Consider the following 14,832-nt stretch of genomic DNA (forward strand, 5'->3'; position numbering starts at 1 on the left):
CCTTGTTACAAGGGAATCACTCATAGTGTAGAAACATTATCAGTTTGTCAAATGGCTGTCATGTTGTAGAGTTGAAATGATTACTGATACATAATTTATGGGTCTCCTTCACTTTTGCTATTTGTCATTGTGGACTGTTGCCATTGGGGACCCCAGAAAAATTCCCTCTTTTCTTTTCTTTTATATTTAGGAGAACTTTTCAGAAAGGAAATTTTAAATTTGGGAAGCATTTTCAGGATTTCTTTTTTTAAAACTTAATCCTGAAACTGGGGCATTCTTGAAAACACCTACTCACGATGAACCACCATGTTTAAAACATACAACTGATAGGAACCCTAACAAGGTAACATTACATCTAATAATCTAGCCTAACATATCCCTAGTTGTAGGAATCCCCACTAATTTTTACCTAATTTAAACAAGATGTTGCCATATAATTTATTGAGAGAAAGGAACTTCTCTATATAAAAGCCAGGTTTCAAATTTTGAGTCACAAGGACTGCCAATGAACCAAATAAAAAAAACCATTGAGCACCTCTCTAACCAAGTGAAGCAATCATCTAAATCCATCAAACAAAAGAAAATAATGATAACCCACATCAATTTCATTCTTTTAGATTAAATAAAAAAATTCACTAACAAGACGACAAAAATACAAAAGCTAGGCGGACAAGGGGTTTGCCATTTAAGGGGCTGTTTGGTATCACTGTCAAAAATTAGAGGAATGAAAACCAAAAATCAAAAACAGAAACTAAAAACTAAAAATCACCAACCTTTTTGGTTAATATTTATAAAACTAATACAAATTTAAAATTTAATTAAAAAATGTTCATTTTTGTCTTTTAACCAAATAATATTATAAAATTATGACTAAAATAATAAGAGTACAAATAATATACATTTAAAAAATACTATAATAAAATACAATTTATTGTAATTATTTTACTTAATTGTTCTACTTTCAAATTTTATTTTACAATAAAAACTTTATTGAACGTGACAATTGAAAAATAGTAAAACTATTTTGTGATTGGCTTTATTATTATTTTTTGAAATTTATATGTATTTTTATTTAATTATATTTAAATTCATATGATCATTTAATTTTAGTTTTAATTTTTAAGTGTATAAAATCAATAATTTAATCCAAAAAAACTTTTTTTGAATATTAAAATTTTTGGCAACAGGTTGCGAAAACAATTGAAAATCATAAAATCTGGTTTTTCAGTTTTTTGGCAAATAGCTGAAACCAGCAATAGAAACAAAAAACTGACCACATAAACAAATGCATTTTTATAATTTGTTTCTTCATTATGGAGAAACAGAAACAGAAAATGGAAAACAGCAATGATACCAAACAGACCCTAAAGAAGTTACAATGTCAACCATAAAAGAGCAGTCCCCAATCACGACGCCCACCCCACCCCACCCCACCCCAAACTTCCTTGAAGCTAAAGCCCAAAAAGGAGTGAAAAACGCAACTATTATCTCAAATAAAAATGGAGAACTTTCAAGATCCTTGCTTTCCTTACATCGACAAGGTCTAGAAAGTAGCAAACATGACACAATTTCCACAATATATTCCCCATTTCTTTTGCCAAAACGAAACTTCACTGTCAAAAGAATTATCCACTTCTTGTGGAACCAATCAAGCCTCACGCATCAAATAAATAGCATACTCTTCCTAGCCACTTGACAGGAAAAGAAAAGATGTTCAATAGTTTGGTAGAAGCTAGGAACATGACACAAATATATGAATTGACAGCTTTATTAGTCCTTCTCACCTACAACAAATTATTAGTATTGATCCTATTAAGAACCAAACTCCAGGTAAAGCTGTAATCTTATGAAGAACCCCTAGCCTTAAACTTCACTTTTATTTATTTATTTATTTATATTTTGTGGGGGTGGGGGGGTTTGGAGATTCAATAAAGGAATGATTTAGAGGAAAATGTTTCAAAACTATCTCTGAGCCATATGTTATCATCTCTTTTCAAATGTGGAATACGAGAATAAAAAATCCTCATCAAATTGATAAGTTCGTCAACTTCACTTTCATTAAGATTCCAAAAGAAATGGAGATGTCAAGAAAGAGAGCCACCCTACAAGGAAATGAAAGGAGGCAGTTGAGGCATTATACCAAGAAGAAAGTTGAAATAGATGAGGATCCAAATCTAACAAAGAAGTACCTCCAGCTCAAGGATCCCCCAAAAAACAAATCTCTTTATCAATACCAACTTTGTAACAAGAAAGAGGAAAGAACAAAATGAGAAATGATTGAGACAAACTTCCAAAGACTTTTATAGATAGCTTAAACATCCCTTCTTAACATCCCACTCAAAATGGGGATATTATATTGCTTTTTGTGCACAATAAGATCTCAATTAAACAAGTATCTCAAGTTCAAAAGAGAAATAAGCCAATGAACCTTGGTTTGGGCCTGAACAATGGAAGGCATAAGTTATGCATTACCTTAGTATGACAAAATCAAGATGCAATGAAGAAATAAGAATTTCACCCTACCACAACCAAGGAGATAAATAAAAGAAAAATGCTCAAAGGATGAATTGCAGATAAGTTTCCATTTAGGAAGAAATCTAAGCCGCTTGTTACTAAATCAAGCTTACACATTCATCACATCACCAAATCTAGAAAGACGATCCAACCAATTATAGTTGTATGGTAGCTTGATATAGAGTGGTGGCCACTTCTTAATGGCTTAAACTTTTAGGTATTATAATGACATAACAATTGACACATTATCAAACTATTGTTTCAAGAGGTCTTGGGTTCAAGTATTGTTATTTGTATTCCCTTGTTCTATTCATTATGGTGCACTTTTTTAAGTTCGTGTTTGTATCCCCTCATTATGTTCATTATGGTGCACTTTCTTAAGTTTGTGCGTGTGCACCTATTAAATTTTGATATACTTGCCTCTTTATGTGTCAAATTGGGTTGCACATAAGTAGGAGTGTTGGATAGCTTACATTGTTACCCACCACCAAACAACTTAATTTAGGTTTAAAGTGTTGACTTAAAAACATATAATGAAACTATGGGAAAGGGTAGTTGAATAAAGATAAGGTTCGAATGAGGTCTCAGAAAATCAATTTGTTTTGATTCCTAGAAGATCTACTATAGAAGCTATATATATTTTAAGAAGATTGACAAAAAAGTTTAGGAAAAAGAAAAGGTACAGAATATTTAAAAATAATAATAAAAAGGCGTTTTGAACCACAAGACTCCCTAATTTGTAAGGGTAGGGGAGGGTCGTCACAACGCAACCTCACCCCTACTTTTATGAAGAGAGGTTATTTCGTTGGAGTTAAATCCATGATCAACCGGTTACAAAGGAGCAACCTTACCATTGATCCAAAGCCCACCTTTGAAATAAAACAAAATATATGAAATGTAATTTTAGGCATGGTAGGAGGAATATTGGATATAATATTGTTAAAGCTTGATATACATTGTTAGCCCACAACCTAAAAGCTTAAGCTTTTAGGTAAAGTGGTAATCTAACACGATATCAGTTACCAGGAGGCATGGTTTTAAATCGCGGTTGCGGCTAACGTCGCATAACGGTCGCGGGACATGGGAGATGCGGGTGTTACATGACAAGAAGTGGGTGTAACGGTCGTGAGTTTTTTTCATGCATGCACAACCATACCAAAATTGAAAAATAAGCATGAAATCCATTAATACATGTTTTTTAATGAATTTTAACTGCTTTTATTCAACCTGCAAATGTTTGTTAATAGGCAATCTGAATTTTATATTAATTTTAGTGCACTATTTACAAAAAAAAAGTCATATTTGTTTTTATTTTGCATTGCTTTAATGGGTAAAAAAAATGTAGAAATGTAATTAAAGTGAAGAATCAATTAGTTAGAGACACAAAATTACTAAAAATAAATCAATACTCAATATACACATACATGAATTTGAAAAATGATTGGTATCAATAGTTGAATATATGAATACAATATTACAAATTTACAACATAGGACATGTCACCACCAAAAAGAACGATGTGAAGGGTCTTCATAATCTGCATCCCTATTTTTTCTTATTTTATGGCTCTTACTTTATTATTAGTCCTAATTTTCAATATTTATTTCATAAAAATAAAATATAATCTTTGGTTAAAAATAATAAGTAGTATTTCTTTGAAATTTTAAATAATTAAAATTTTAAAATATTAGATATTTCATCTATTAATAAAATAAGAGTCATAAAATAAGAAAAAATATTAATTATTTATATTTAATATATTTATATTAAGACCATTAAATTTATTTCTCAAATCTTAGCAATTAGGAATTTAGGATTTTAGGTATTTATTCAGCCTAATTTAATTATTAAATTGCCTAAGTCTCAAATCCTATCCCTAAACCTAATATGATATATGAATAACTATAAATAACTAAAGTTAAACCTAATATAATAAACAATATAATATATAAATAAATACTTGCTTAAGTGTTTCAGTAAACAAGAAACAAAAGAGAGAGAAAAAACAGAAAGGTACTTGAAGATTCAAGAATTAAGAGTGAGACAGAGAGTGCACTGGAGGAGTCATCTCGAAGAGTCCACTCCAAGACTGGAACCCTCGAAGACCAAAAGGGGAGCTGCTGCAGGGATGGCAGCGACTCATGGAGCTGCTGCAGGGACGGCAGTGACTCATGGAGCTGCTGCAGGGCTGGTCTGTGACTTCTGAACAGGCTAGGACAGGGCTTCGAGCCTTCAACTGCTCAAGGGGGGTAGGAGGTGGGAATCTAAGCCTTCAACAGTTCAACTACTCGAGGGGGGAGATCTTAGCCTTCGAACGTGAAGAAATTGGAGAAATGGAGGGGGAGTGTTAGCCAACTACAAATGAAGGGTTCCTTCTTATTCTTCAACTTCAAACAACAAATCAAAGGTACGATTTCTGATTTTAGTCTTTGTAATGGTAGATCTGCCAAGGAAAAGTGGTTGGGAGAGGGGGAAAGCAGGAAATCGTGAGAAATTTGGGTGAATTTGAAGTAGAAAAGTCGAATCGAAGTGTTGGCTGCCGTAATGGTCCGTAACGGACTGTGACAGTGTGTAATGGATCGTAAGCTGTGAATTTTTCTCCCCCCACAACATCTAATCCGTAAGGGTTTCAGCATCTCAATTTTCCGTTATGTAACGGCCGTTATGCTATGTAACGACCGCTGTGCTATGTAACAGCCGTTATTTTAAACCATGCCAAGAAGTCCTTGGTTTTAGTCTTCTTGCCCGCAATTATTATGTGGTGTTTAAAAAAATTAATACATTTTTTATAATGGATGTTATCTATCATGTGTGTGTGTGTGCATCCCTCCACGTGTTGTCAAGTTGCATGTGTGGGGGAGTGTTAAAGCTTGATATAAATTGTTGGCCCTCAACCTAAAAGCTAAAGCTTTGAGTATGTTGGAAATATTTTATATTAAGCATAATGAATAAAAATTGTTATTATAAATAAAAAGGAAATATAAATAAATTAAAAACAATAATGTCAACGGAGCAGCAAACAGCAAAGTAAAATATTTCTTTCCTTACTTCAACCCACATTTATTTTATTATATTTCAATTCATTATTTTGTATAGTTAGCATATATTTAGTTTACATGTATAGGGCTTGACAGATTATAGTTTACTTGTATAGGGCTAGAATCATGCTTGATCTTATTTGCTTTCCATGTATAGCATTCTTGTAAAGTCTATATTTAATATACAAAACTCAAGGCCAATTCATTTGGCCATTCACAAAATATTTGACATGGTATCAGAGCCAGCCGACTGCTAGGTTTTTTTTCCCCCTTCGATTTTTTGTCTTCTTGGTTTCGTGGCTGTTGGGGTTTTGTTTTCTCTTCTGGACTTTTTTCTCTGTTCTTTTGGTACTTCTGTGGCTGCGTGGCTGTCGGCATAGCAGGGTTCTGGGTTGCCATTTATTCTTCCAGTTTATATCCTTGTGATTCTCGGCAAGCAGGCAACAGTTTTCTGTTGCTATTTGTGACTTTCGGCAAGCGGGCACAGCAGGTTTCTGGTTTGGCGCTTATTTCTCCAGTTTCTGTTGCTGTTTGTGACTCTCGGCAAGCAGGCTTGTGACTTTCAGCAAGCAGGCACAGCAGGTTTCTGGTTTGCCACTTATTTCTCCAGTTTCTGTTGCTGTTTGTGACTCTTGGCAAGCTGGCAACAGCTTTCTGTTGCTGTTTCTGTCACTTATCTTCTCAGCACAGCAGGTTTTTGGTTCAAGATTTACTTTTTAGTGCAGTTTTTTGGTTCAAGATTTAATTTTTTAGTGCGGGGAGGTTGTTCTTGGTTTTTCTTTGTACCTGCGTTGTTTATTTTGGGCTTCTAGATTTTTTGGTGGTCTTGTTCTTTTGGCACAATTTGTTTTTTTTTTTTTTTTTTTGGGGGCTTCCTCGATTTTCTCCATCATTTAGCATGGACTCCACACCTCTGTGTGCCAAGTTTACAGGCAACAATTATTCTACGTGGGATTTTCAGTTTGAACTTTTCCTGAAAAGAAAAAATCTTTGGGGTCATATTGATGGCACGGATTGTGCACCCAATCCTGATACATCCAAGGAGTCTGCAGCTTGTCCTTCATGGGCTGTGCTTGATGCTCGGATTATGTCTTGGCTTCTTGGCTCGGTTGAGCCACATATTGTTCCCAACTTGCAACCTTATCGCACTGCTCAATCCATGTGGACTTATTTAAAAACAGTATATCATCAAGATAACGGTGCCCGTCGTTTTTAGTTAAAGCATGTGATTGCCATGTTTCAACATGACAATCGTTCCATCCAAGACTATTATTCGGGGTTTCTAACTCTTTGGAATGAATATTCTGATCTGGTTATTGCAGATGTTCCTGTGACTTCTCTTCCCATTATTCAACGTCTTCAAGAGACTAGTCGTCGTGATCAGTTTCTTATGAAATTCCGCCCCGAGTATGGATTAATTCTCTCATCTCTGCTAAATCGCTCTCTTGTTCCTTCTCTAGATGTTTGTTTTGGTGAGTTACTTCGTGAAGAACAACGGCTTAGTACTCAAGTTAATCTGGCACAATCTCATAGTAGTTCTGTGTCTATCCCTGTGGCTTATGCTGCTCAAAGACGAGGACCGCCTACGCATTCTAGCACTTTGCAGTGTTTTTGCTGCAAAGAATTTGGACATATCGCTGCTAATTGTTCCAAGAAATTCTGCTTTTATTGCAAGAAGAAGGGTCACATTATCAAAGAATGTCGTATCCGCCCACAAGAATCGTCAGGCCCAGGCATTCTAGACTACTGTTACTGTACCACCCATAGTGACATTTGCCACTTCTGGCTCTTCTTCAGGTGACTTCTCTGTTCCTGCACCTCCTCCAGCGAATTACTACACACCCGAAATGGTGCAATAGATGCTAATTTCGGCATTATCAGCAATTTGGCTCCAAGGTAACAATTCTACTAATCTTTGGTGTGTTGACTTGGGTGCCTCGAATCACATGACGAATAATCCCACTACCTTGTGTCATGTTCGGCCCTACGCTGGTCAATTTGCTATTCATATTGCCAATGGCAATTCTTTGCCAATAGCTGCTGTTGGAGATGCCTCTTCTAAGTTCACGAATCTTATTTTTGTTGGTCAATTAGTTGATAACAATTGTGCTGTTAATTTTTTTGGTAATGGTTGTGTTGTGCAGGACGAAGTAACAGGGAACTCAGATCTTATCTCATGTATTGAACTTTGGTTTACTTGGTAATAAAGAACATTCTTCTTTATCTCTTGAGTGTTCCTTTTGCAAACTTGGTAAAAGCAAAACCCTTCCCTTCCCTTTGCATGCTAGTAGAGCTTCTCAGTGTTTTGAGCTTATCCATAGTGATGTTTGGCGACCTTGCCCGGCTAGGTTACATGAAAAATTTAAATACTATGTGACTTTCATTGATGATCATAGCAGATTTACTTGGGTCTACTTTTTTCGCTCTAAATCTGAGGTTTATCGTACTTTCACTGAGTTTTTAGTGTATGTTGACAATCAATTTTCTGCTTTTATTAATACATTATGCACAGATTCTAGTGGTGAATATGTGTCTACTGAGTTTCAAACATTTTTGGCTTCTAAAGGCATCATTCATCAACGTTCATGTCCTGCTACTCCCCAATAGAATGGAGTAGCCAAACGGAAAAATCATCATCCCCTAGATGTTGTCTGTACTCTCTTGCTGGAATCCTCTATTTCATCCTTGTTCTAGGTTGAGGCTCTGAAAATTGCTACTTGATTAATTGTTTGCCTTCTCAAGTCCTACTCATGGAGTCTCCCAATTTCCATTTATTTGCTAAGCAACCTAGTTACGATAACCTCCGTACCTTTGGTTGTGTATGTTTTGTTCATTTACCTCCTCATGAGCGACATAAATTATCTGCTCAATCTGTTCGATGTGCATTCTTGGGATACAATGTGTGTCAAAAGGGATTTGTCGGCTATGATCCTACATTACATCATACATGCATTTCTTGGAATGTTATTTTCTTTGAAAATCAACATTTCTTTCTCGTGTCCTCTGTACTCTCCTCTCCTATTGTGATTCTCCCGTCCTTTGAGGAGCAGTTCTCGGATCCTCATCCAGTCAGTTCTCGTTTTAAACTAGGTATTGTGTATACGTGGCGCCCCCGCCCACAGTCTCTTCCGGTAGCTCATCCGATATCTGATCCTACCACGCTTCTGATTCAGCAGTTCCAGCACCTCCAGAGCCTTCAATACGTCACTCTTCTCGAGTGATTGTACCCCCGTACAGGTATGGGTTTCCCTCGTAAAGTTCTGGTAACTCTGTTTCAGCTCTTACTGCTACATTGTCCAATTTAGATATTCCCACTTCCTACTCACATGCTGCCAAGCATGATTGTTGGCGACAAGCTATCTAGGAATAAATTGCCGCTCTAGAGGCCAATCACACCCGGGACATTGAGCCTTTTCCTCCCACCATTGTTCCTCTAGGTTGTAAATGGGTTTACTCAGTCAAGGTCCGATTTGATGGAAGTCTAGATCGTTACAAAGCTCGCCTTGTGGCACTTGGAAATAATCAGGAATATGGTGTCAATTATGAAGAGACCTTTGCTCCTGTGGCTAAGATGATTACTGTTCGTACAATTCTAGCTATTACGGCTTCCAGTGAGTGGCCACTACATTAGATGGATGTCCAGAGTGCTTTTCTTTACGAGGATCTTGAAGAGTGTATTTATATGAAGCCACCCCCGGGCTTGTTTCTCTCTCTGACTTCACATGTGTGTAAGCTTCGTCGTTCTTTTTATGGTCTCAAACAAGCTCTGAGGGTCTGTTTTGATAAATTCCGCACCACTTTGTTACAATTTTCATTCAAGCAGAGCAAGTATGACACTTCATTGTTTCTTCAGAAATCAGACATGGGTATTGTTGTTCTTTTGGTTTATGTTGATGATATTGTGATTATTGGTTCCGATTCTGCTTTACTTGCTCAACTCAAGACTCATCTCTCAGAGTCCTTTCATATGAAAGATCTTTTCTCCAACATAAGGGTATTCTCTCTCAGCGTTTATGTCCTTCCACCCCTCAACAGAATGGCGTTGCCGAGCGTAAGAATCGTCACCTTTTAGATGTTGTTCGTACATTGATGATTGAATCTTCTATTCCTTCTAGATTTTGGGTAGAAGCCTTATCTACGACTTTATATTTGATTAATCGTCTGCCTTCTCCTACCTTCGATCTTGATTCTCCATATTCTCGTTTGTTTGGTGTTTTTCCTGATTATAATTCTTTGCATGTTTTTGGTGGCATTTGTTTTGTTCACTTACCTCCTATTGAACGTCACAAACTTGCTGCTCAAACTGTTCAATGTGCTTTTCTTGGCTATAGTAATTCTCATAAAGGGTTTGTGTGTTATGATGCAGATGCTAACAAGCTTTGTATTTCTCGCAATGTAATTTTTTTTTTTAAATCAATATTTTTTTCCGTTTCGTACTAATCATGTTTCTTCCTCTATTTCGCTTCCTCCTTTTGGTGACGTGTCTAGTATTACTTCTTGTTTTAAGTTAGATTTTGTGTATCAGCGATGACTGCCTCTTCCTTCTTCTGAACCGCCACCTAATCTTGTCTTGTATGCGCCCCATCGGTCTACTAGGGTTTCCCGACCTCCAGATTGGTATGGTTTTTCTTCTTCTACTCTTCAGGCCACTCTTAATATACCTTTGTGTCTACATCTTATTCTCAGGTTTCTGCTCATAAGTGTTGGCGGCAAGCTATGCAGGACGAACTTCAGGCTCTTCAGGACAATCACACTTGGGACATTGTCCTTTTTCCTGCTAGAGTTAAGCCTATTGGGTGCAAATGTGTCTACACTATCAAGCTACATGCCGATGGTTCTATTGAACGACATGAAGCTCGTCTGGTGGCACTCGGGAATAGGCAAGAGTATGGGCTTGATTATGTGGAAACATTCGCTCCCGCGGCCAAAATGACTACTGTCCGCATTGTTATGACCATTGCTATTTCGAAAGGATGGTCACTTTGCCAGATGGATGTGAAGAATGCATTTTTACATGGTGATCTAAAGGAAGAAATATTTATGTCTCCTCCTGGCTTGTTTCCTTCCTTTTCTGTTGAGGTTTGTCACTTAAAGCGGGCTCTGTATGGTTTGAAGCAGGTACCGCGGGCATGGTTTGAGAAGTTTCGTACTACTCTACTGGATTTCACTTTTACTCAGAGTCAGTATGACTCTTCTCTTTTCTTTCACAAGACTGCCCTTGTGATCATTATACTTCTTGTGTATGTCGATGATATTGTGATTACAAGATCTGATCCCCAGGTAATTGAGTAGCTCTTACAGCACCTCAAATCTTCATTTCATATGAAAGATCTTGGTCCACTGTAGTATTTTCTTGGACTTGAGGTTCAACATTGTCCGAATGGTACACTCTTACATCAACATAAGTATACCCAAGGTCTTAAATTTCGATTTCGACTCAAATTTCGAAGCTCCAAAAGTATAGAAATTTCGAAGGAAATTTCAATTTCGATTTGAAAAAATAATGGAAATTAGTAGTAAAGCATGGATTTCTTTGTGAAACTTGAGAAATGGCTAACAAACATAATAATATAAGTTTTAGCACTAATATATTACAAATTAAATACATATATGTTTTATATGAGGTGGAAAAGCTGTAAAATTGTATGTGTATCAAACATATTTGTAAGATAATGTACATTAAACATATTTAGTTAATACAAATGAAATTCATAAATCATTTAAATATTATTTATTATACAAATAATGATAATTTAGACATGAATGGTTAAACAAAATGTTATTTTAAGTTTATTTTTTCATATAATTTCAAAAGCACTTGTAATAAATTTTTGTTTCAATAAAATAAATTAGGATAGAAATTTCACTTCACTCCTAAATTTCTCATTTGAATTGTGACGGAATTTCATCGTATAGTTAAAATTTCGACAAGTTTTGCCAAAATTTTGAGATTTTGATAAATTTCGGATGATTCGATGAGATTTCAACGGAAATTATGCAAGACAGAAATCGACTACCATTTCGATTTCAAGGGTGACAGAAATTGGAAATTTCGACAATTTCGTGGAAATCTAAGACCATGAGTATACCCAAGAACTTCTTTCATTAGCCAACCTTCAAGATCGTAATTCGGCTCTTACACCTATGGAGGTCAATTTATAGATGCAGCAAGAGTATGGTGATCCTTTATCTGATCCTTCGATGTATCGACAGCTAGTGGGTAGTTTAAATTATTTGACTATTACTCGACCTGATATCTCGTTTGCCGTTCAACAGGTCAGTCAGTTTATGTAGGCTCCGTGCCAATCACATTTGGCTGCTATCCGTCATCTTCGTCAATATCTCAAAGGGACATCGGGTCGCTGCTTGTTCTTCCCTTCAGGGAATTCTTTACAGTTGACGGGTTTTAGTGATGCCAACTGGGTTGGATGTGCGGATACTCGTCGTTCTATTACAGGTTGGTGTATGTTCCATGGTGATGCCCTCATTTCTTGGAAGAGTAAGAATCAGGCTCATGTCTCGAAGTCATCCACCGAGTCAGAATATCGGGCTATGTCATCTGTTTGTTCTGAAATCTTATGGCTTCGAGGGCTGTTAGGAGAGCTTTGTGTTCCGCAGCTGACTCCTACTCCTCTTCATGCTGATAATACAAGTGCTATTCAGATTGCTGCCAATCCTGTTTTCCATAAACGCACCAAACATATTGAGGTGGATTGTCATTCCATTCGTGAAGCCTTTGCTTATCAGGAAATTACTCTTCCACACATTTCCACTGAACACCAAACCGCTTATGTTTTCACCAAGGCCCTTTCTCATCCTCGCCATTAGTTTATTCTTACCAAATTGATGCTTCTCGATCGCCCAACATCAATTTGAGGGGGAATGTTAGCAGAATTGATAGCTACATGTGCTGTAATTGACAACTACATGTGCGTTGGCAAAATTTGTTTAGGATGTAAATAATGTAGAAATCCCTACAATGTGAACGACGGCCACAGTTGGTGAATGATGGCCAGCAGTGTAAATGATGGCCACAATTGGTGAATGACGGCCACCTACCATGAGATCTTGCCACAAGCTAGAGGCTATAAATTGAGACCCCCCACCGAAGCTAAACTACAGATCTCAACTGCAAGTTGTGTCATCTTCTGTTTTTCCATATTTTATTCTCTATGTACATGTTAAATAGGGACTTGTGTATATAAATAATACACAATTGAATATACAATTGATTCATTCAGACCAAAATTGACACTGATTTCCAAGAGGATGTGCCCTAGACACATTCTTATAGGTGTAAGAGACTCTCAACCAAGGGCTGTCATTGATCCTTGATGTCCAAGTGAAAATCCAATAGTCTAAATCAATCCTTGTGATTGGTGCAAAACTGCAAGTGCACAATATCGTAGTTTTATAGTAAAGTGATGAGAAGAGTATTGTCCTCTGGGATTGGTGACTTACTTTTGCCAAGTACCCAAATTATACTAATCTTGACTTTATTTAGAAAAGAAATTAAGATTTTTTTTTGTAAGTGCAAATTGAAATAAAATCTGAGGAAAATAGAACTGTTTGCCAAGTATCAAATTTTATGTGAAAGAAAACTTCTAGGAAATCGATTTCACCTAGTTTCTCACTATGCTTTACTAATCTAACTAATAGGAATTAATTTTTTCTTTTTGTTAGCAAATCTCAAATTCATCTAAAAGCCTCTTTCGATAGTCAATTGGAAACTATTCTTGTTCATTATTTAACATAAGAGTATGTAAATTAATAAAGTAAGAACGCATTAAGACCTACGACTTTAATACTACATAGGTTCATACAAGTCTTTCAATCTGTATACTTATCTATGCTGAAATATCCAATATCTATCCTATAATTTCCCCTTTCGGTAGCAAATCACAAGATCAAAATCATTTAATTAATGGTTAGTTAATTAAAAGCAATAAGCTCAGAACAAATCAGACAGACATAGAAGAAAATTACTTCGGATTAGCATAGAAAAGAAAGTATAGTTTCAAACCAGATTACATCGTTTTCCTAAAAATAAGAAAATTAGTTCATACTGAAAATAAAATCTCACATAAACAAATTTACCATATTTTCTTTTCTCATGGGAATGGAAGAAAAATCACACAAAGCGCAGCCGAAGCCTGCTGGTCCTTGTTGCGAAGAACCCCCCAAGAACTGCTGCGTTCGTGCTTCAAGAAAACACAACGAACTGCTGCCCCTTGCTGCGTAGAAAACCCCAAGAACTGCTCCAATGATTATTATATATATATATTTTTACTTTTCTGTGCAGCCAGCCCCTGTGTGTGTTTCTCTTTTGGTAAGCGCCACTTCCCCCAAAGCTTTTTTCTGAAAAGAAGCCCTGCTGTCTCTTTTGAAAAACCTCCTTAAACCTTTTTTCCAAAGAAACCAAAAACAAAACCTTTTTTTCCCAAAATGTCCCCCGCCATTTTAATTGAAAGCCCTAGCCGCCTCCTTCCCTTGCATGGCACTGTTCACATGCATGCCTTTAGTTTCGAAGCCCACTCATCTCTCACTTTGCCATTCAATTTCCAGCTCACCTGTTGAAGCCCACTCACGCACAAGCTTGCTCCAAGGGACCACACGGCCACATGCATGCCCAGCCCACATAAATCTCACACCCAGCTCATTAATTTTGACTTTTCCAAATTTATCTTCCCATCTAAAGCCACTTACAATACCCAACGTCCTGACTTTCTTTGCATGGCAGGGTCACATCAAGACCTGGCCTCTTTTTTTTTTTTTCAATTTAGCTCTAGCACACACATTTGTTGACTTTTCAAAATTTTGGTTCAATGGCCTCCTTTATTTGCTCCTCCAAAATTGCTTTTTGGTTTTGTTCTTTTGACTTAAGGTGTACACGGCCTCCCAATTTCAAAGTCCAGCTATACTTTTTTTTCTTATTGTTTCAAAGCCCAGCTACCTGAGGCCCTTCTTCATGCATGGATATGTTCAGATGCTTTTTCTTCTCCTCTATTCTTTTGCACATGGCTCAAGGTGCATGGCCGAGCTCCTTTCACGTACGCGCACACGACTCATGTACACGGCCTTGCTTCATGTTTAAATTCTGAATTTAATTTCCAAGTAAAAATCTTCTTTATTTTCTTCAAATCTGCAAAAAAATTAAATGACCTCAGTGAGACCTAAAATCGGAAAAAATAAAATAAAATTAGGCCAAAGTTTAAAGTTAAGAAGTGATAAACTATTCTAATTTATGCCACTTATCAAGCACCGCCAAACTTAAAATTTT

General features: G+C 36.5%; 1 protein-coding gene across 2 annotated transcripts in view; it reads left to right on the forward strand.

The window, feature by feature from the left end:
* Positions 1–14,832, forward strand: part of LOC131144952 (uncharacterized) — a 57,151-nt gene that overhangs the window by 27,718 nt on the left and 14,601 nt on the right. The window lies entirely within an intron of this gene.

Source organism: Malania oleifera, chromosome 12 (genome assembly GCF_029873635.1).
Source record: "Malania oleifera isolate guangnan ecotype guangnan chromosome 12, ASM2987363v1, whole genome shotgun sequence".
NCBI classification, from domain to species: Eukaryota; Viridiplantae; Streptophyta; class Magnoliopsida; order Santalales; family Ximeniaceae; genus Malania; species Malania oleifera.